Here is a 23,760-nt window from a genome sequence, read left to right as displayed (position 1 = left end):
CAAAATCAACAAAGCAAAAATTCGCTTGTTAGTAAAATTGCTACCCCAAATTGATTTTTTTTAAAGAAACAAAGAAAAACTAACAAGGATAAAAAGAGGACAACATTAAAGATCTTACTGATATCAAACTAGAGTCAGAGGATAAAATGAATAGTTTGGGGGAATAACTTTGACAATGAAGATAAATTACAGGTTCTATATAAACACAACTTACCAAAGCAGACACAAGAAGAAATGAAAAGTTTAAATAGTCTGAAGTTCATTAAAGAACTTAAAAATCATAATTACCTTCTATATTAGTTGACTATGGTTGCCATGACAGACTACCACAGATCAAGTGGCTTAAACAACAGAAATCAATTTTCTCACAGTTCTGGAGGCTGGAAGTCCAAGATCAAGGTGTCCACAGGTTTGGTTTCTCCTGAGGCCTCTTCCCTTGGCTTGCAGATAGTGACCTTCTCTCTGTATCCTCACCTGGTCTTTCCTCTGTGCTTGCTTATCCCTGGCATCTCTTTGTGTGCCCAAATTTCCTCTTCTTATAAGGATACTAGTCAGGTTAAATTAGTGCCCATTTTAACAGCCTCATTTTAAATTAACTTAATTCCCAACTCTTTTTATGAGGCCGGCAAAATCTTCATACTAAAATCTGACAAGGATGTTACTAGAGAGGAAAGTGAAGGTCAAACTTTGTGTTAAACATTCTAGATGCAAAACCACTAAACAAAATAATAGCCATCAGATCCAGTAATATAGAGAGAGAAGAGTCAAAGTGAAAATGTAATGCTTGTTTTAGTAATATGAAATTTGTTTTATATATAAAAAATCAATCACTTTAAATTTATTACAAAATGTAAGAGAAAAAACAAAAGATCATATTAGTAGATGCAGGAAAACATTTGAAAAAATTCAATGCCAATCATTAAAAATTTCCAGCAGTCTAGGAATAGAAAGGAGATTTCTTAATCCCATGATGCATATATACAAAATCCTACATCTAACATCTTAATTATGGTAAATATTTGACACTTCCTGCCAGTTATTGGAACCAGGACAATCAGGACCACTATCACCACTGCTATTCAACATTGTATTGGGGGTCTTAGGCCATGAAATAAAATAAGACAAAGAATTAAAAGATATTAAGATTGGAAATGAAGAAATAGGACTGTCATCATTTGCAGATGATATCATTAAGTGCTTGGAAAATCCCCCCAGATATACAAATTATTAGAAATGATAAGTAAAAATAGCAAATTTACTGGATACAAAACCCCGTATTCAAATATATGTTGTATTCATATATACTGGCAAAAATAGACAACTTTTTTTGTCATTTACAATAGCAAGAAAACTACCACTATCCTAATAATAAATACAATAATAAATGTAATAAAAATGTGCAAGAGTGCTATATTAAAAACTCCAAATCACTGTGCAGAGAATTTTTAGTAATATCTAAATAAATGAAAAGATACATCATATTCATTGATTGAAAGGTTCAGATTCAATGTATTTGAAATAAAATGCTCAAAGAGTACTTCTGATAGAATTGACAAACTGTCTCTAAAATATATGTGCAGGTGGAAAGGACCTAGAATAGTAAAGGAAATCTTGCAAAGGAAGAACAAATCTGGAGGACTTTTACTACCACATAACAAGACTTATTCTAAAGCTATGGTGATTAATAAAATATACTATTGATGTAAAGATAAAGAAAGAGATCATTGGAACAAAATAGATACGCTGATACAAAACCACATACATATAACAAAGTGTCACTGCAACTCAAAGGGGAAAATGATAGATTTTTCAAAAGATGGTGCTGGGTCAACTGGACATACAAAGGAAAACAATGTGGACATTGGCCTCTTCTGTAAACTATTCCCTAAACTAATTCAAGATGAATTAAAGCCCTAAATGTGCAAGGTAAAATAATAAAATTTACAGAGGAAAACAGGAGACTATCTTCATGAACTTTGGGTTGCCAAGGATTTCCTGTATAATAAGCACAAAAAGCAATAACCATAAAAGATAGGTAAATTAGACTTTTTTAAACTTAAGAATTTCAGTACATCCAAAGACACCATTAACAATGTGAAGAGGCACAGAGCGGGAGATGTTTTTAATAAGTATATCTGACAAAAGATTTATGTCTAGACTGTATACAGAACTCCTTAAAATCAGTAGGAAAAAAGACAATAGGTAATAAATCAGATGGTGGGAATCTGGGTAGTATCTCTTGTGATGATGGCTGATAAGCTGGTCACTGTGGGGGTCCTCTTTCAAGGACAGTGTCAATCAGCTCCCTCTCAGCGCAATACTGACACATTATTTTTAATCCTCTGGGAAGAGCCTCCAGTTTTGACAGAACATTTCCGCTTCAGTGTCTGTACAGGGTATAGTAGATGGCCAGTAATCATCTATTTCCATCTCTCCCAAGTGAACCTTCCTGTACTACAGAGGCTAGAAGGTTAAAACTGCATTTTCCTAGCTCCCTTGCAGCTAGGTGTGATTTAAGCTTTTTCTGGGAGTTTTCTAAGGTGGAAATAAGGCATCTTCTAATTCAGTTGTTTGTGCTAACAAGCATTGTCATGGACAAATTGGGATTTTCTGCAGAGGAACACAGGTGAGGGGCGTCAGTTGTTTTGCTAATTCACATCTAGGACCATGGCACACTCCAGAACATGGAATTCTCAAAGTGTGGTCCCCAAACCAACACCAGCAGCAGCATTTGGCACCTTGCTTAGAAATGTAAATTGCTTTCTGACTGTTCTGTGTTTATTTGTCTATTTGTTACCCATTAACCACAGGTCCAAATTAACCACCAGAGTTGTTTACATTTCCTGCTACCACCTCATTTATCTAGCTCTCAGAAGTCAAGCCAATATTTCTCCTGCCCTACATAAGCCCAGGGCCAGGTACCAGATAACTAGGGACAGACCCTATGCCCCCAAACTCCCCGGATTATTAAAATGATCTAATCCTAAACTGTTTACTCTGACTTGCCTTTCCTTTCCTATGGAAATCCCAATAAACTCTGTAACTTGTGCCTTCCTCTTGCTCTTTTCTGCCTCCTGAACAACACTGGTACTTCCCCCTGTGGCCCTGAGTAGTTTCTAGAGGAACTGTTTCTAGGGAAACTGTGAGTAACATCAAACCTCTCTTTAGTGGCATTGGCCTCTCCCTGTCTTCTCTCACTCACCTTTGTAAATTAAGACCTGGCTGACTTGCTTTCTGTCATGATAGATAGCTTTCATACTAAATTTTGAGAGCAACTTTCCTAGAGAGAACACTGCTGTTGCAGAAGCCTACAGATATCTGCACTACAGTTCAGGCAATAGACCCCCTGAAATCAATGATTCCAACGGCAGCATTTTGATTTCCTATTTTCTTCATTGTAGACAATGGCAACCTCTCTGGGAGACTATTACTGCAGGGTTGTTTTGGGAATCATTTCTGCAGGGGTGAATTAGAGCTGGCACCTCCCTTCATCCCTCTGTGCCAAAAATTTTGTAAGCTTCTGTGTTCTTATTAATCCCCCTTTTGCTTAAAATAGCTTGAGAGTTGTTGTTTCTTAAGTAAATGTTTGACATATAACACAATACTAATGTGGAAAAGTACATAAACCATAATTTACGGCTCAAGAAATTTCCACAAAGTGAACACACCTATGAAGACAGCACCCAGAATGAGAAACAGAACCATTCCCAGCATCTCCAACAGCCCCTCTCAGGGCTTTTCTCTGCTTTCAGCAATCACCTTTCTGATTTCTAACACCAAAGATTTGTTTTGCCTGTTTTGAACTATATATAAATAAAATCATGAGCTATGTATGCCTTTATGTCTGGCATCACTCCAATACTATGTTGTGAGATTCTCCCAATTTGTGTGCAGTTGAAATCATTTATTCTCATTGCTCTACTATTCCTTTGTATAAAAAGCAATTATCTATCTTTTCTATTGCTGATGGACTTTGGATTGTTTCCAGTTTGGGACTAAAATGGGTAGAACGATTTTGTTTCATGAAGCTGAACTCAGATTCACTTCTTTTATCTGAATCGATTCTACCAGGCTATCTTTTTCTTTTTTCAGTCCATACATATTAATGGAGAGAAAAATAAACAAGGTTGAAACTTACAAGGATCTCTGTTTGTTTTATTGTAAGTGAAAAAATGATTAAATTCAGTTCATCTTGATTGCAGTCAATTTTTGGGGGGGGGCTCAGATTTTTTTAAAGCATGAAACGTTCTGTCATTTCTTCAGTATTTAACTCCCTTCAAACTAGAGTCCCAAAGGAATTTACCTACAATGTTATAGGCTTGTTAAAAATGTGTAGACCAAATAAAAGGGCTGTGATATGACTAAATATGGCAACATCTGTATCACAACTTATATTTTACTTTAAATTTGCAATTAGTTATGTTACAACTTGCCATGATTTTTGAAGGATGTTTATGTGATTTTCATTTTGATAGGAAAGACAGTTCAAATAATAGGCTGTTTAGCTAAATATGGAATCTGGCTTCTCTACCCAAAACTCGGCTTAATACTCAGAGCAGACTCCCTTCCTTCCATTAAACCATGAGGTTTCTTAGAGTTGATTTTATTTCGGTGAAAAACAATCTCTCCTCATCCCCTGAGCCGCTTCACTCTTCTCCTCACCACTCTGCTCCCTCCGCCTCTTCTGTCTGGACGGCTTGACAGATCCCTCTGTCTTCGGTTTCTCCTCCTCCCCTTCTTTGTCTTCCCCCTTGCCCTCGTCCGTTTTCTTCTAAAAATTAGATTAAGACCTCCTAAGCAGGCTAGACAAAAATTAGTTTCAGGACTTGGCAAAACATTGTGACTGAGAAACTAAGTTCGAAATATAAGGAGAAAAACAAAAACACAACCTGTTGCGTTGGTTAACTTTAGAAAGAAATGGCCCCTGCGCCGGCCAAAAATCAAACCAGATTATGAGCCTAAAGCCTTAGCAATATCGTGGCGAGGGAATACCAAGGCAGCTTTCCACGTCATTTTTCGCGCGGTCCACCTGGGACACAAATCAGCGGAAGCAATTTTCTGCCTGGAACCCACTTGGCACAGCGGCCTTCATCCCGGAGCAGGCCCTTTGGAAGCCCGAACATCTCGGACTAGAAAACGGTTAGTCCATGACACTCTCTTACCCTGTCACATCTCACCCCACCCCCTCCCCATATCCTCAAGTCCATTCTCTAGTAGGAGAGTGTCATGGACATATATACACTACCAAATGTAAAATAGATAGCTAGTGGGAAGCAGCCGCATAGCACAGGGAGATCAGCTCGGTGCTTTGTGACCACCTAGAGGGGTGGGATGGGGAGGGTGGGAGGGAGGGAGATGCAAGAGGGAAGAGATATGGGAACATATTGTATATGTATAACTGATTCACTTTGTTATAAAGCAGAAGCTAACACACCATTGTAAGGCAATTATACTTCAATAAAGATGTTTAAAATAAATAAATAAAATAAAATAAAATAAAATAAAATAAAATAAAATAAAATAAAATAAAATAAAATAAAAAGAAGACGGTTAGGTCCTGACTCTCCCTCGATACGGGCTAGGTTTGGTGCCAGTGCATGGGGATTGCAGACGCTCCCCAGAAGCTGCGCCCCGGAGTGTTATTTGAAGTTTGCTGGTAACGCTAATGCTCACGCGGTGAGGGCTCTATCTCATTCCGGTGTTCTTGATTCCAGGGGGTGTCCGAGAGGTTGGCCTCTCTTCCTAATTCTCGTTTCACCTCAGCGTTTCCACTCAGCTCACCAAGGACACGTGTTTGTCCCTGCCACGTGATTCCTGTCACTCTACCTTCACTCGGCAGATGTAGTCGTGGCCGAGTGGTTAAGGCGATGGACTAGAAATCCATTGGGGTCTCCCCGCGCAGGTTCGAATCCTGCCGACTACGGTAAGCTTTTTTCCTCCCTGAATTTATACTTAACCTCTTCAACTGATCAGTTTGACAATCTGAAGTTACCCAGAAAGGAACTCGCTAACCGTTTCTCACCACAATAGCGCAGGCTTCTAGACTAAACTTGTCCCGCTCCGGCCCGGACATCACTCAAAACGCACGCAGCTCCTGTCCTGCGATGATTAAAACAACAGCAACCCCAAGCCATTCTTTGAGCGAAACACTCAAACCCCCACCTCAGATTTTCTTGTCCACGGAATTACGCCCTATTTGAGAGAACACACACACAAAATATATCTCGCTTAGAAAAGTACACTTCATGAAATGCTGACTCACTGCTCCGTTTGCAGGGAGTCGAATCTGAGATATTCCATTTATGATTCTAGTAAGAATCGTCACACCAGCAAGCAAACCAACATTATCTCGCTAGATGACCCAGCCCAGGAGCCTGTGATACAGGTGAAACAAGAGGTACTCTTCACTAGGTGCTTTTTTTTTTTTTAGTATAGTGGTGTGTGCGCTGGTCTGTTACCTGCAATACAGGGGCTCGGTTCCCAGACAGGATATTTAAGTCATCTTTCTGAATTTTGTGGCTCTGACAACCTATTCTTGTTCTTCCACTCAAATGTTAAGTTTCTTCTTCTTTTAACTTATTCTTTTCAAGACAACTAAATGTAATGAAAAAGAAGCGAGCAGACTAAATCATGTGATGAGTAACACAAAAGGAAACTCGTAACTTGACAGGGGAGAAACTTGTCAGATACCTCCTTAATCAGTTGATCATAGTTAGTATTTCAAGTACTAGGACATTCAACATCATGTGCCTCTCTATATGATGAAATGCACGGAACACAACCTCACTAGTGTGGTATTCGTGCTGAAAACGCATAATCTGAATTTAACTGTCAGGAAACAACAGACGAATTCAAAGTGAGGGGGCATTCTACAAAATATCTGACCTGATTTTTCAAAATGTCAATGAAATGAAAAACAAAGCAAGACTGAGGAACTCAATCCGGATGAAAGGACTAAAGAGACATGTCAGCTGAATGTAATGTATTTTTCTTGAAATAAAAGATTCACACTATTGGCAAAACATTAACAAGGTGTGTAGATTAAATGAGTTTCAACCCTGATTTTATAATTATTCCATGGTTAGGAAAGAGAAGGTCCATGTTTTAAGAAAATACATAATGAAGTATTTAAGGTAAAGGGACACCTTGTCTAAAATTCACTCAATAGTTAAGAAAAAAGTTATACATATGTAAATCTGTCTATATCTATCAAGAAAAATAAAGCACATATGATAAATTGTTAACATTTGGGGAATCTAGGTAAAGGATTTATGAAAATTCTCTGTACTACCCTTGCAATTTTTTCATAAATTTGAAATTATATCAAAATAAAAAGTTAAAAAAGGAAAAGAAACAGATAGAACAATAATAAAAATACACTCATGGAAATTAAACCCCAAATACAGTTTGAACATTAGGTGTAACATAGGTGATGAGGAAACTATTAAATATAATATTAGACCTGATGGAAGAATAGTATGCAAAATTCTATAGCAAGCAAGGCAATAAACATTATTTTTAATGATGACTGATATTTAAGATATAGGTACCAGATGGAAGTATTACACAGTAGTATTATGCATGGTTGGAGGGTGTGAATATAATAAAATAATTTTAGGGTCTAATGGTTTTGCATCAGGTGAAAATGAAAAGTGCATTTACATCAGCTTTTCTGTGACATCACCATCAAAGTTCATAAGAAACACCTGTCTAGACTATAAAAATAAACCTGAAAATTTAATCAACATTTTAATTTAAATATTAATTACCATTATGCTATTTAAATGCTAGTGTTTATTACAAACTATTAGGTATAAAATAAGCTACAATGCTATATCATACAACATGGGGAGTATAGCCAATATTTTATTATAAGTGGGGTATAACCTTTAAAAATTGTGACTCACTCTATTGCATGCCTGTAACTTATATAATATTGTACAGCAACTATACTTCAATTTTAAAAATTAAATTTAATGTAAAAAACAAAACAAAACAAAATGTTAGTGGTTAAAATATTAAAACGTGATACTGTTTAACAGAGTTATTCACTAAATTATTTCTTCAGTCACTCTACTTCACATTTGAAGTAATATGTAGATGCCCAATTTCAGCTAAGCTTAACTATTATTTGTCTGTGTTTCTTCTTTTCATTATAGACCATATACAAAATGTATGTGTGTGTAACAAGTGGAAATTAAAATTCAAATATTCCATTTGCAGCAAAAACATAAAAGTCTAGGAAGACTAACAGAAGATGTGCAAGAAATCTATATTAAAAACTACAAAATATTGCTGGTGGAAATTAAATGGAGGAAAATACTATGTTTATTTTTCTGGAAGACTCAATCTTGTCAAAATGACAGCTATTTCCAAATTGATCAACAGATTCCATGAAATCCCAATCAGCCTCCAAATATGTATTTTATGGAAGTTAACTCAGAGTTTCAAAAACACATTTGGAAATGTAGAGCAAATTAAAAAACAAGAAAATATTGAAGATAGCAAAATTGGAGGAATTACACAATATATGTATCAAGACATATGTAATTACTTATAAATCTACAGTAACTAAAACGGTAAGCTATTGGTTATTATATATAAGTAAGTACAAAAACATTATCTTCATCTCTGTATCAACTTGGCCAGGTTGACCTACATTCCCCAGAATTCCTTTTTCTGTGTGTTTCTGGTTGGATGGTCCCCAAGAGATATTCTTGTAGGAAATTTGGAGGGAGAAAGTCAAGTCGAAGCCATTCTGTAGCTCACATTAACTCATCTGCTGACTTGTCATGTGGCAACATTTGGGCCTGCAGCTGCCTCACCTTCCCCTGGATCCTCCTTCACCCTCCTCCTTTCCTGGACCAAATGTGTGTGTTTACCTCCAAATGAAGGGCTCTGGCTGCTGCTCGACACCTGCACCACCAAGGTCAGGGGCAACCAGAGCTGACACAGGTATCAATCCATTGCATGGGGCTCCAGTTCATGCTTGTGGGTTCCAGCTTGTTCTAATCTTCCCCACCTTATACTCATCTTCCCTTCTTGACAGCCTTCTCTGTGGATTTCGAGCTTCAGCATTATAGAGACTATTTTACCAATCCCTACAAACCTCATACATATATGAAATGTATATATCCATCCCAGTGGTTCTGCTTGTCTTATTGAACCCTGACTGAAATTTTTACTTTCATATTTTTGCTATTACAAACAATGCTGCAGTGGACATTGTAATCATGTAAATCACCAGCTGTTTCTGCCCTGTTTCCGAGTAGGTCAAAGTGATGATTTCACACAAGCTATCTAATCTCCCACTCTCTCTTCAGCGTGCTTATGAGTGTCCAGGACTATTGGAAGACGAGCTGTTCAAAGGCGAGTGTTCAGTGGGGGTTGGAAGTTAGGATCTGACCCCACCTCGGAGTAAGCAAAGTTTGGTTCTAGTTGCAGACCCTCCAGAGCCCAAGCTCAGACCACAGCCTAGTCTCCAGGGCCGGCAGGCATTCGCTCAGAGTTTACTGAATTGACTTGTTTGCTTGAAACACCGATGATCATGCGGTGAGGACTCTCACACCAGCGCTGTCGATCGCGTAGGCAGCATGAGAGGTTGGACTTAAATTAAAAAAAAAAAAAAATCAAACACTTATTTTACCTGAAGCCTTGTATTCAACTCTCAAAACCTGCTTTTTTGTATGCTGAGCCATGGTCACCCTGGTTTCCGTTCTTTCTTGTCTATAATTTGAAGAAAAAAAAAAAAAAAAAAGTTGTGGGAGAGGTGTGTAGTCGTGGCCGAGTGGTTAAGGCGATGGACTAGAAATCCATTGGGGTCTCCCCGCGCAGGTTCGAATCCTGCCGACTACGACAGTCACTTTTTTTTCCGCGTGAAAGTAGTTGGGAATTGCTCCGCGGAGAGAAAATTGAAACGAAACCACAGGGTTGCGAGATCTTGACTAAACTTATTGTGTTCTTTGCCCAGGCCCAAACTCCATGGCTATGGGGAACGGAAGTTATTATTATTTCATTACTTTTTATTAAAATTAAAGGTGCCTTACTTAGTAAGTACAGCCCTAATCATTTTCCCGCCAGCGGAGCCTCCGCACAGTTCTCCGGGACACCTTGGGTTTCCCTGCCCTCCAAACCCCCTGGAAGCCTATATTTTCAAGACAACTCTTTGTAGTTTTTCTTCCGCAATGGAAAGGAGCCCTGTTTCCTAGCCCAGTCTTCGGTCAGTTAGCAGGGAGATTCCGGGGAATCAATGGTTCAACTGCTTTGCTCTCCTGGATTCGTGTTTGCAAATCTAGTACGACAAACCGTCAATGAAACCGACGCCATCACTGTCAAAAGAGCAGGCTGTCCTGCCTGGCCTGCAGTTTCAGCTCCGGGGCGGAGGTGGGTGGAGCGAGAGGGCTGAGAGTAGGGCTGGAGACACTTGGTTGGTCGCGGACGAGTCCGAGGGAGTTCAGGCTCAAATTTGCCAAAGGTAATCAATAGTAAAACACAAAATCTGTCGGCTAAAAGAACACGAACAATAGTACTTGCATTTATTAGACATCTTTAAGAGACGAAAGTCACCCTCCTCCTCGTTAGTATAGTGGTGAGTATCCCCGCCTGTCACGCGGGAGACCGGGGTTCGATTCCCCGACGGGGAGATGGTGTAGTTTTGTCTCGTCACCTATTTTAGAATTCCCAACAATCGTGTTGTCACTGCTTAGAATCGAATATTACACACCCTCTTTGTTTAACATGAAAGTTGCAGAACTCACACTGGTTAGCGATCTTGAGCAGGGGACCTCAGATTCTGCGGCGGCAGTTGCTGCGGCTTCTTCTGAATTCTGGAGTGTGCTCGGCGATGGCCACTACTGGGCTCTGGGACTGGGAACTGTACTACACGGGGACCCTCCTTTCAGTTCTTCTCAACTACAGCATTTCCATCACTTCTAGTCTCGGCTGCTCTAATCAGAAAACATTTCAGCGCAAGTATCAAATGTATACTTTGATACTCAAAAGTATCAAAGTATCAAGTATTTGATACTTTAAGTAACTTAAAGTATCAAAGCTACTTTAAGGCCCAGAGGGAAACCTAGGTTTAAGTGACACAGGACTGAGAATGCTCATTGAGAGTTAATGAGATTACGGTTGTCTGGCACCTGCCTTCCATTTAAATGCAGAAAGAACTACTGAGGCCAAATGCCAAGATCAAAAATCCCATGTTCAAGACCTCCGTCCTCCTAGACATCAAACTCTGGAATGATGATACCGACCTGGCACAGCTGGGGGCCATGTGTGCTCCATCCAGCTGAACTGGCTGGCCTAGGCAACTCGAAATTGGTGCCCCTGGATGCATATAAAATGTGTGGAGGAAGATGACAAAAAGTGATCACAGACTTGCGGGAAGAGGAGATTCCCAAGTTCCAGGAGCATGTGAGGAGTGTCAACATTGCTGCTTTCAACAAGATCTGAAGCTCCAAGTAAAGTGCTTGTGACTGTACATCAGACTTTACGAATTAAAGCTTTCATGGGGGGAGGGGGGAACTCAGGGATGGATAAATAAGCTGATGGTACAGAAGAATGCATCCTAAACAGACCCACTTATACAGTCACTTGATTTAAAACAAAGGCCACCCTGCAGTGCACTAGGGAGAGACCGTTCTTTTCAATAAATTGAAATTCAATAAATTGGTGGCTCAATTGGATATTATGGAAATAAATGAATCACGACGTACACAGAACTCTGATGAAATGTATATTTAAACATGAAATAATGCTTCTGAAAGATAACTTAGGATATCTTCATGACTTTGGAGTATGCAAGAATTTGTAAAACAGAGCACAAAGAGCAGTCACCACAAAAGATATATTTATATATTAGACTTCAGCATTGGAAACTACTGTCCACCAGTAAGCAAGTACAAGACAAATCTTAGAGAAGATATTTGTATTACATAAGCCTAACAAAAGACTGTGTCTAGAATATAGATTCAGATATAGAGGCATTGTTATGACTTTGTTAAATTAACAATTGTTAAGTGGAGCACAGGATGCCAGATGATGAGTCAGTCAAGTTTCAACAACAGATTACAGAGAAATTGAAATAGAGAAGTTTATTATTCACAGGTCCTGGAGGAAGTAGTACACTGCATACTTCAAGGGGCCACATACAGGAGGTCAAGGCAAAGTATAGACAAGACAGAGCAATAGGACCTGGGGCACATGTTTTTATTAGGGTCCATGGGTGGAGTGCTTTGGGGTTTCCAGACTAAGGCAGGATTGATCAGTTCAAACCAAAAGAGAGAGTAAGTTCTTTTGGTAAATTCCAAAGGGGTCTAATCTAAGGGGTACACAAGGGAATGGTCCTGTGCAGGGATGACAGTTGATCACAAGCGCTGTTGGGGAGGTAATATCAGTAACTTACATTTGTTTGAGACTCTGTAGGCCGCTATCTAGGGCATGCACTTGCATGATGAGGCTAGTATCAGCTCAAGGTCCCTGCACACCGCTTGGCCAAACAAATTGGATGCTAAGGCAGTAATACCATGGAATAGCTTAGCTAAACCCTTGACATGTATAAACACAGATAGACGTGAATAAGAAAAACAAATATGGAAAGGATAGACAATCCATTAGAAAAATGGGCAAAAGAGTTCTACAGGTCCTTCACAAAAGATATATCAAAATAACCAATAAACATACAAAAGGGTGATCTTCATTCGTCCTCAGAAAAAGTGAAAAGTAAAACAATTAGATTCCACTATTTTATTTGTTAGAGTTTACCAGAGAAACAAAACCAATAGGATGTGTGAAGGAGATTTATTTTGAGGAATTGGCTCATGTGATTATGGAGGCTGGCAAGTCCAAAATCTGCAGAGTGAGCAGCAAGCCGGTGACCCAGGAAGAGTTGATGCTGCAGTTCAAGTCTGAAGGCTGAGTGTTGGCAGATTTCCCTCTTACGAGGGAGGCCAGTCTTTTATTTTATTTTTGCAATTGGATGAGGCCCACCCATATTATGGAGGATGATCTGCTTTACTCAGAATCCACTAATTTAAATGTTACTCTCATCCAAAAACACCCTCAGAGAAACATCACAGAAGCATGGATTAATGGTTGACCACATATCTGGGCACTGTGGCCCAGCAGGTTGACACATAAAGTTAACCATCACAAATATTTACCTACTAGAAGGGTTAAAGTAAAATAACAAAAGACAGATACTACCAAGCATTACCAAGGATGTGGAGCAACTGGACTCTCTCATACATGGGAATATAAATTGGTTCAATCACTTACAAAAGTGTTTTGGCATTACATACTAAAGCTTGAACATACACAATGACTGCAATCGTGACTCTGCAATTCCATCCATAAGTGTCTCCACCCAGCAAAAATCCTTGTTTGTATTCACTGAAAAACATATATAAGAATATTCATGGCAACACTATAATAGCCAAAATTGGAAACAATCCAAGTGACTTTGTAGAGGAGGTGGATTTTAGAAATGCCTTGACATCTGGGGCTGATTTTGAAGAGTGGAGATGGTGCAAAGATGCCTGTCAGAACAAGGGGCTTCTGTGGCCAAGGAAGCTCAGAATAAGAGTGTCCAGAAGGGGTGAGGACATTCCTGTATTTAGTACCCTACTGGCTTCTCTTCTGTTCCATCCCGTCCATCTCCTAGCCTTCCTCCTTCTCCTTCTCTCCCTCCCTACCCTCTCCTGTTTCTCCTTCCTTTTGTTTTTCCACATATTCTCTGCTCCTACCTGGACCTTTTCTTCCCACTTTCTTCTGCATGGGAATCAAAGTACTGAGTTTCTGAATTCATATTTTGTTTCCTGAATCAACTGTAAGGCCCAGATAAATGTTCACAACCATGTTTAAGTGAGTCGACAAAAAAACAACACAATCAAAAAATGGGCAGAAGATCTAAACAGACATTTCTCCAAAGAAGACATACAGATGGCCAAAAAGCACATGAGAAGGTGCTCGACATCACTAATTATCAGAGAAATGCAAATCAACACTACAATGAGGTATCACCTCACACCGGTCAGAATGGCCTTCATCAAAAAGTCTACAAACAATCAATGCTGGAGAGGGTATGGAGTAAAAGGAACCCTCCTACACTGTTGGTGGGAATGTAAATTGGTACAGCCACTATGGAGAACAGTATGGAGGTTCCTTAAAAAACTAAAAATAGAACAACCATATGATCCAGCAATCCCACTCCTGGGCATATATCAGAGAAAACCATAATCCGAAAGGATACATGCACCCCAATGTTCATTGCAGCACTGTTTACAGTAGCTAAGACATGGAAGCAACCTAAGTGTCCATCAACAGAGGAATGGATAAAGAAGATATGGTACATATATACAATGGAATATTACTCAGCCATAACAAAGAATGAAATAATACCATTTGCAGCAACATAGATGGACCTAGAGATCATCATACTAAGTGAAGGAAGTCAGACAGAGAAAGACAAATATCAAATGATATCACTTATATGTGGAATCTAAAAAAAGGTACAAATGAACTTATTTACTCTATAGAAACAGAGTCATGGATGTAGGAAAAAACTTACGGTTACCAGGGGCAAAGGAGGGGAGGGATATATTGGGAGATCATTGGGATTGACATAAACACACTACTATATATAAAATAGATACCTAATAAGGACCTACTGTTTAGCACAAGGAACTCTACTCAATACTCTGTTAACCCCTATGGGAAAAGAATCTTAAAAAGGGTGGATATAGGTATATCTATGTATAACTGATTCACTTTGCTGTACAGCAGAAACTAACACAACATTGTAAATCAACTATACTCAAATAACATTTTTTTTTACAGTCGATGGTTCAGATACCATTTTACTGTGCAGTGTTGGGCGAGTCAATCCTCAGTTTCTTCATCTTTAAAATGGTGCTAATATTATCTACCTGATAGGGTTCTATTGGTGATTAAGTGAGATAATCCATGTAATGCCAATTCAATGCCTGGGGCATAGTAGGGCTTCAAAAACTGTAGCTGTTAGAATATATACTGTTTTTATAAATCTTGAGTTCCCTAGAACAGATAGTAGCAGTGAAAGCACCTCCACCCTAGGAGAGGATGGAATCTGACTTTGATGCTGAGAGAATCCAATTTGGCATGACCTGTAAATGAGGAAAAAAGAACGGCCTTCCTCGATTCAGGATTTGATATCACGCTCACACCGTAGTAGACTTACTCCTCTATTTGAAACTGCCATGTTTCAGGAGGGCAGGTTATTTGACCCAAGGGAAATAGGTGACGGATGACGCAGGGTGAACAAGACTACAGAGCACTTTCGGTTGAAAACGGCATGAAACTATGCAAAGGAGCTTTCATCAGGTGCGGATAAAACCGTAGTCGGCAGGATTTGAACCTGCGCGGGGAAACCCCAATGGATTTCAAGTCCATCGCCTTAACCACTCGGCCACGACTACCTGCTGAAAGGAGCTTCTTGTTAACGACTTTGAAGGTACAGCGAGCGGCGTGCCATTTAATCGCTGTGAATCAAAACATAGTGAAAGCTATTTTGGTACATAACTATTAGGTCTGATAACAAAGAATTTCCTATGTCCATTCAGGGCTTCTGACGTTTGGATGAAATAAGTCATCCACGGCAAATTGAAAGTCAGCGGAGGAAGATGGAACTCAAAGAATCATTCTGAGACAAGGGATTCGAATTTTCTATGCCCTAGAACTGAGGGTGGCCCTAGTAGCGTCAGACCTGCAAGTGCCAATGGAACTGGAAACGAGCTGGAAGAAATCTGGGGAAATCCGAAATAGTGGAGCCAGTCGCGTTTACTTTCAGCGTTAAACACTAAAACAGAAATATCTTCAATGGCCTTCAACTGCTTTTACCTTTCCCTGCCTTAAAAAAACTATTTGAAACTGGACTTGAGCCGGGTGCAGGGTGAGAGGGGTAGGGAGGGTCCAGGAACTGAAGGAAAAGATGCTGGGAAGATCTCCAACCCCTCAGGAAAAGTAAACTCCTTTTTGCCTTCCCCAGAGAGGAAAGCCCATAGCCCAGGAGCCTTACGAGGGAGAAGCAGCCTGAGGACATTCTCTATCTCTCTTAACACAACAAGGTCGTGAATGCCAGACTAAATCTAGCTGTAATAATAGGATTGTTTCTGGGTTTAGAGACTTGATTCAGTGAAACACTGTAGAAGTGGATTCTTTTTTCCTTTTTTTTTTTTTTTTTAAATGGGGAATTTAGGACTATAGCACTGAGTTCTGAGAATTGAAGTATTTTGCCAAAAACACCGTCAAGTAGATTCAGACAGACTTTCAGATACAAACAGGAGAATGCCTTTCATGGCTGAGACCCTCAAACTCTTTCATACGTAGAGCTCTCCCATATCTGTTGTCATTTACGGCAGGCAAAGAGACAGTTGTTCCTGTAGTGGGTTGAATTTTGTCACCCAATAAGATATGTTGAAATCCTAATTCGAGATACCTGTGAATATGACTTTATTTGAAAGTAGTCCTTGCCAGTGCAATCAAGTTAAGATGAGGTCATACTGGATTAGGGTGGGCCCTAAATCCAATGATAGCGTCCTTATAAGGAGAGGGAGATTTGAGACATAGAGAAAAACAGACACACAGAGACAGAGATTGTGTGAAAGGGAGGCAGAGACTGGAATGATGCAGCTGCAAACCAAGGAGCTACAAGGGTTTTCAGCAACCACCAGAAGCTAGGAGAGAGCCATGAAACAGAGTCTCCTGCAAACCCTCTAGAACCAAACTTGCAGACACCTTGAATTTGGATTTCTGGCCTCTGGAACTGTGAAAGAATAAATTACTGCTGTTTTAAGCCACCCACTTTGTGGTAATTTGTTAAGACAGCCCTAGGAAGCTAACACTGTTCCCTTCTCCTTATGCTTGGAACAAGATCCTTCTTGCCACTTTAGCACTTCTAAATTCCACCAGCGAGGCTCATGCAAATAGTTACTCCCTTTCATATGGTAAACTCATTTTGGACAAAACTCTCCTAGGGAAGTAATCCAAACTAAAAGAAATCATTTATGTGCAAAGACATTTATGATATTTTTAGTTATAACAATAAAATAATTAAACATTTTCAACAATGGGGAGGGGGATGATTATATAACTTGGGGTATATATACCTGGAAGAATATTACCAAGCCATTGAAAATAATATTTTGTAAGAAGTTTTGAATAGCTCAGGGAAGAAGCACAAGATATAATGTTAAATGAAAAGAGTAGGATAAAAAATACATGTGCTATGTGACCTCAATTATGTAAAATTTGGGGGGGTGGGAGAAAATAAACCGAAGAGTTGCTAGTGTGGTGTCTGGGTTGTGTGATTGTGGGTTATTATTATTTTTTCTTTGTTTTTCTATGATGTGAAGCAGACATCATTACTCAAGTTTTATAAGTGAGGAATCAGAAATAGTGATTTTATTGCTGGAACAAGAAAAACGTAGTCTCTAGATACAAGACTTTCGTATTATTCCGTAATCAAACATTGAGCTCAAGTGGTCATTTTCCAAAGGGACTACTGCTTGCTATGGTGGTGAAACCCAGGACTTTATCTTTGCTTTCTTACGATGCTTGTAAGTTAACAATAAAAGTAATTAAAAGAGGTGTAATCTCACAGTGATGAAAAGAGCAGGAGAGCAAATGACAGATGGTAAGAAACATTGTTTGCTTTCCAAATTGCAGTAGCATGACGCAGTTGAGATTTATTCCTTACTTGTGTAAGAGTCCATTGTAGATTTTTGAGTCAGCAAAGAAAAGGGAACACATTTTTGCCCTTGTAGTGATTCAGGGACCCAGCTTCTTCCACCTTAAGGATCTGCCATCTCCTAAGGCTTGAGAAAGCCCACGCTTCTTAAAAGTCTAAAGGGAAACATGTTACTTTTGCATTCATAATCCATTTATTATTACTAATCACACAGCCACACTGAGATGTAAGTTGTCTTGGTAGATACAGATGCTGACTGGGTAGCTTATTTCCATAGACAACTCTGTACTATGGAAGATGGAACACGAATTTAGGTGAATACTACAATTACCAACAACATTTTGGGAGGTAGAAAGGCGCTGGATAAATAGTAATTGAATTCGTAGAGTGACTAAAGCTGAAACCTTACTGTCTGCAAGGTGGAAAGCTAAAAATTATAAAGTTATTAACATCTGTAAAGGATATTACAGGTCCTTGGAAAGGCTAATAGGAATTGAAAAAAAAAAAAACATGTAACCTTAGGCTTATTACTCTGGATTGCCCCTCTCTCACAGAGGTCAAAGACAAGACTTTTATTTTAGGGCAAAAATGCTCCAAGATGCTCTTGACTTACAGAGACTAGGCACAGCTGAAGGTGGAGGTGAAGAGCCATACTGAATACTGGGGGATTGAATGAAAGTCTCTCTGGGAGACCCCCAGCTCCTTTTCTGTATTCGTTTCAGAAAGCATGGAAAGCTAACCTTACATAACCTCTGATCCTAAACATTTAGAAGATTAAAGGATTAGTCTCTGAGAAAACTGTCATGGAAAAACTGAACCACAGATATGAACATATCAGGTATCCTGATTGCAGTGGTCTGTCATATACAATCATTCTAGAATGGGTCCATCTATTGGTATATAGGCTTATAGTACCAATTAGGTTTTTGGATCTACTTCTTGAATAGGACTGGACTGCTAAGGGTCACCAGAAATCTGAGGAAAGATATGTACCAAAGCAAACAAATGGAAGAAAGAGAACCTGATGGAAATAGAGACCAGTAAGTAACAGAAAGAAAAAAAAAAGTATTATTAATTTTTTCAGAACTAAAAGAACATTTTGCACCTATGGGACAATAATAGTTGCTATTATTTTTGAAAGAGCATCAAGAGAACAAGAACTCTTGAAAATTTTTAAAAACTGTGATGATAGGAAAAAATTTAATAGAAGGGTTGGACGATAAATTTGGAAATGTTTTCCCATAAAAAGGAAGAGAAAAGAAAGATGGAAAATGGGAGGACAGAAGATAAGAAAATTAAAAGGTCATTCTAGGAAGTCCAACAACATCTGATTGAAACAGTTCCAGGAAAAGACAACAGAGAAAATAAAGGGGTGACAATTACTTATAAATGCAAAAAAAAAAAAAAAAAATCCCCAAACCTAAAACATCCACCTATTTATTACTCCACACAATGAACGAAAAAGACCAAGAATATACCGGAGCGTCTATTTAAGAATGGCATTTAACTTCATCACCACAGTGATATCTAAAAGACAAAGGAGTCATGCTCACCAAATTCTAAGATAAAATGATTTCCACTCTAGAAATCTCTAGCTGACCAAACTAAATCATTTATGAAGTTAGAATAAATATCTTTTCAGAAATGCATTATATTCGGTGGTGGGAGGGGATAACCTGCTAACAGAAACCTCCTGAGGACTTAAATCTGGGTGTCTCTAATGCAGGGAAATCAGAACCCGGGGATGGGCGTTGGGGGGAATCACATTCTGGCAGCAGGCCTGTCTGGCAGGGTCTGGAGTCATGAAGGAGACACAACTGCTGTTGCCAGGTGATGTTACATGAGGCAAGGAAGCAGTTACGGTGCGGCCTCTACAAGCTGGAAGTATTTCCTTCCACATATCAGACATCTTTATGCAACACAGGTTGTCTTGGCTGAATGCCGATTTGTCTCCAGGGTTCTTGCTCGGAAGGTTCAAATCTGCACAGCTACGATTTTTTACTCTTAGTAAAGACGTTTGCTTTTCTCCTCAACCCTTCGGGTTGACAATCTGGAGGCTTCCGTCTCCTGCCGTTTCCCTCCCCTGCTGCGGAGGCAACGAACCGTCCTGGACAAGTCACGTCCCCTGCTTGACATCAGGAAAAGTTTCCTGCTGAGGAGTTTGGGAGAGTCTCATATTTGCTGCCCTTAAAAGAGGCAGGTCACAGCTTTCTCAGCTAGAACCAAGTTACAAAACCCTGCTTTGAAAACATTCACGCTTTTTATCGTGCTTTACCCTTTGGTCTCCACGAGGTGGAAGCTTTCCGAGAAGCAGAAGCCATCTCTTGGCATCCCTCTTTCCACCCATCCTGGGCAACGCCCCACAGGGCCAGGACTGGTTGGCACACCACGTCAGATGAAGTCATCCACGGTTTATATGTCACGAAATTAAACTTCCAAGAGCGTCCCTTGCGTTCGAAGAAGAGAACTCGGGACACAGACTCGGGAGGCAGCAAGCCCCGCCGTTCCTCCAGCAACGCAAGCGGGGAGCGCGGTTCGGCGGATGCCGTGTTGGAGCCGCCGGCCTCTGCGTCTGGGCAGCCTGGCTGACTGCGGCCCAGCGGAGAGCCGCCCCGCGAGCTGCAGAAAAGGCAGAGGGGCGCTAAAAAGCAGGGACCTACCGTATCTACCCCTAGAAACCGATTTGCTCTTGGGTTTTGCACTAGGAGTCCTGTGCGCGCAAGAAAAGGGACGTGTGCTATGGAGGCAGATGGAGAAAACAAGGATGCGAAGTTCGGCTTTTCAAAGGCCTTCTTGATTGCAGAACTGAAGCTATATCCTATCAGGGAGGAGTGCTACCGCTGTTGGCTCATGCGGGGTTCCATGGTGTAATGGTTAGCACTCTGGACTCTGAATCCAGCGATCCGAGTTCAAATCTCGGTGGAACCTAAGTGCTTTTACTTTCTAATTATTTAAATGTATTTACTTATCTTTCCAGTTTTCCTTTTAGGGATGGTTGGCCGGGAATCCGCGATTCACATTTCACCTTTTCTTTATAGACTTTAATATACGTGAATAAATGAATATTTATCGTGGTATAATACATAATTTCAGAGTTTTTCTTCCTTGTGAAAGTTTAAAATGGCCAAGTATACATTCTTCTTTCAAATTATCTTGACCAGATGGGAAGAATTTTCAAATAGAACTTTAAAGACTCAAAGCCAAAACAGAAAATAGTTTTCAAAGTTGTTTTAAAATATTCTAGAAGTAAAGAATTAAGATACAATCACATCCTTATTATTCCTCATTATATTCCAATGAAAATATTTATAAACGTTTGGTGGGAATAAAAGTGTATGATGTCCTTTCTACTGTTATTAGCTAAAGAACGCTTTCATTATATTAATTTCCTTATATTAATTAATTCAATTTTTGTTAATTATTAATATTACATAAAATATAGATAAAATTAACAGTTTTCTCAAATTATTAATTATTGAAGCCCTTGAATATCCATTCACACTTTAACTGATTCATAGTATTTCAGCATGTAAAGCACATTAAGGATATTTTCACTCTATGCTTAATAGCTGGAATTTTTATTCTTATTGCATCTATCTATTTTTTTTTCTTAGCTGAATTTTCAATTACCAACAGATGTTATTGAGCAATCTGGAAAAGCAAATTGCTAAAATAAAGGGGAAAAAACCACCTGTCGACACCTTTTCTTTCTTTGCTATGTTCTTGTGGTTGCTAATACTTCAGCCTAACTGATATTGCATTTTATGAAGACATCAACTGCCTGATTGTAATTTGAAATCTTAACTCCTCAGGAGTTTGTGAAAAGGCCATATTTTCATTTCTACCAATGATACAATTTGTGCAAAGCCCTGCGTGGATGCTATTATCAGAGACTGCTTCCTGGTAGATGTATATCCTTGGGGCCTCAAACCCTTTATTATAGGTACACGTTTTCTCACCTTCCCTGAGTGCATTTACTTATAAAGCCATGGAAATTTGATAGGTACAATGAGCCTCAGCTGGCACCAGTTCCTAATAAGGATGTCCACAACACTATTTTTAAACATAAGACTCCATAATAAAACATCTACTAATTCACCTCCAAAACCTGAACTCAAAAAATGGAGAAACAACCTAACTTAATGTCAACAATTGCTGTAGGCAGTGGGGTCCTCAGGGAGCCACTTCCTGCTTCTATTAGCACAGTGGAATCAGCATGGTAGGTCAGGAAAAGGAGACACTCTGGAACTGAATTCTTACTCTGTGAATGTCTAACTGTAATTTTTGAAATATACAACTGCTCTGTACCTCAGTCTCTTTATATGTAAAAGAAGGTAAGGCATTCTTTACTATGTTTTACCACAGTAAGTACCTTGCTTAAGGAAGACACTCCACAAATACTAAAGCTCTCTCTCCCCCTTTTTCTTCTCTCTCCTCCTCCCTCTCCTCCCCCTCCTCCTCTCCCTCCTCTTCCTCCTCCTCTCCTTCTTCTTCTTCTTCTCCTCCCCCCCCTCCTCCTCCTCCTCCACTCCTCCTCCTCCTCCTCTGAACGAAGGAAAGAAAGAAAGAAAGAAAGAAAGAAAGAAAGAAAGAAAGAAAGAAAGAAAGAAAGAAAGAAAGAAAGAAAGAAAGAAAAGGACAGAATGGGGGAAAGGGGACGTTTTGGTCTCTTTGTATAAATTCAGGTACAATGATGCTTCCTTCCTAAAAATATTCTTCTTCCCAGCAGAAGCAGCCCATCCTCTATCCCCAAACACTAGCCTATCCTTGCTTTAAAAACAGGTAAAGATCTCACCTGAAGCAGTTACCTTGCATGAGGATATTGATTTTTCTCAAGACCCACCTCTACCACTCCTCTCTGCCTACAGGACTCAGGGAATCAGTATATATTGCTATTTTACATACTGAAAGAATCACAAGATCATGCTAATTCATATCAAAAGAAACCAGAGTAATGTGTGTGGGAGTGCTAGATCAGGAAAAAAGAAACACAGTGTAGAATTGGATCAAATTTATTGATATGGGTACACTTAATGGAGACTGAATTTAGTGTGTTAACTAGAACAGCTGGGACTTATTATAACAGTGTGCTTGGTAGGTTGCCTGCAACCTGAAATCAGTGGAACTACAGTAAATAAAGAAGCCAAGACTTCTTCGGTATAAGGTAGAGAAAGATATCCAATATCTTAAAAGATGCAGGGAACTTGCAATGGATTTATCACATGTTAACACCCACTCACCCTCCCTCCATTATCTCCCTAGAAGGCTTAAAGGACACTTCCCTCACAAAAACCCCTGAGAAACAGATTGGTGAAGGGAGTGCCAGGGTCCTTGGGAAGCTCTCTAGTACCTGTCCTCTGTAGAAAGGTTTGATGGTAGTACATGCATCCCTAATTTTTTTTTAAATTTATTTACCTTTTTGATCCCCTTCCTCCATTTCTCCCACTTCCCCTGGCCCCGCCCTCACCTCTGGCAACCACTCATCTGTTCTCTGTATCTATAAGCTTGTTATTGTTTTTTTTTTTTAGATTGGTATTTGTCTTTCCTGTCTGGCTTATTTCACTTAGCATCATGCCCGCAAGGTCCATCCATGTTGTCATAGATGGCAAGGTTTTATTCTTTTTTATGGCTGAATAATATTTCATTATATATGTGTGTGTGTGTGTGTGTGTGTGTGTGTATATATATATATATATATATATATATATATATACTATAACCTCTTTAATTCCTTCATCCGTCGATGGACACAGGTTGTTTTCATACCTTGGCTGTTGTAAACAGTGCTGCAATGAACATGGGGGTGCAGATATAATTTTCAAGTTAGTGTTTTCATTTTCTTCAGATAAATATCCAGAAGTGAAATTGCTGGATCATATGGTAGTTGTATTTTTAATTTTTTGAGCAACCTCAATACAGTTTCCATAGTGGCTGCACCAACTTACATTCCCACCAACAGTGCACAAGAGGTCCCTTTTCTCCCCATCCTTGCCAACACTTGTTATTTCTTGTTTTCTCGATAATAGCCATCCTAA

General features: G+C 39.4%; 5 non-coding genes across 5 annotated transcripts; 4 read left to right on the top strand and 1 right to left on the bottom strand.

The window, feature by feature from the left end:
* Positions 1-5,841: 5,841 nt before the first annotated feature.
* TRNAS-AGA (transfer RNA serine (anticodon AGA)) lies at positions 5,842-5,923 on the top strand. The gene has a single exon. It is a non-coding gene; the product is annotated as a tRNA-Ser (tRNA).
* Positions 5,924-9,773: 3,850 nt separating this feature from the next.
* Positions 9,774-9,855, top strand: TRNAS-AGA (transfer RNA serine (anticodon AGA)). The gene has a single exon. It is a non-coding gene; the product is annotated as a tRNA-Ser (tRNA).
* Positions 9,856-10,571: 716 nt separating this feature from the next.
* TRNAD-GUC (transfer RNA aspartic acid (anticodon GUC)) lies at positions 10,572-10,643 on the top strand. The gene has a single exon. It is a non-coding gene; the product is annotated as a tRNA-Asp (tRNA).
* Positions 10,644-15,373: 4,730 nt separating this feature from the next.
* TRNAS-UGA (transfer RNA serine (anticodon UGA)) lies at positions 15,374-15,455 on the bottom strand. Its single transcript has one exon. It is a non-coding gene; the product is annotated as a tRNA-Ser (tRNA).
* Positions 15,456-20,581: 5,126 nt separating this feature from the next.
* TRNAQ-CUG (transfer RNA glutamine (anticodon CUG)) lies at positions 20,582-20,653 on the top strand. Its single transcript has one exon. It is a non-coding gene; the product is annotated as a tRNA-Gln (tRNA).
* The last annotated feature ends 3,107 nt before the right edge of the window (positions 20,654-23,760 follow it).

The sequence above is a fragment of the Eschrichtius robustus genome, chromosome 12 (assembly GCF_028021215.1).
Source record: "Eschrichtius robustus isolate mEscRob2 chromosome 12, mEscRob2.pri, whole genome shotgun sequence".
Taxonomy (NCBI): domain Eukaryota; kingdom Metazoa; phylum Chordata; class Mammalia; order Artiodactyla; family Eschrichtiidae; genus Eschrichtius; species Eschrichtius robustus.
This window is presented reverse-complemented; position numbering and strand designations above follow the sequence as displayed.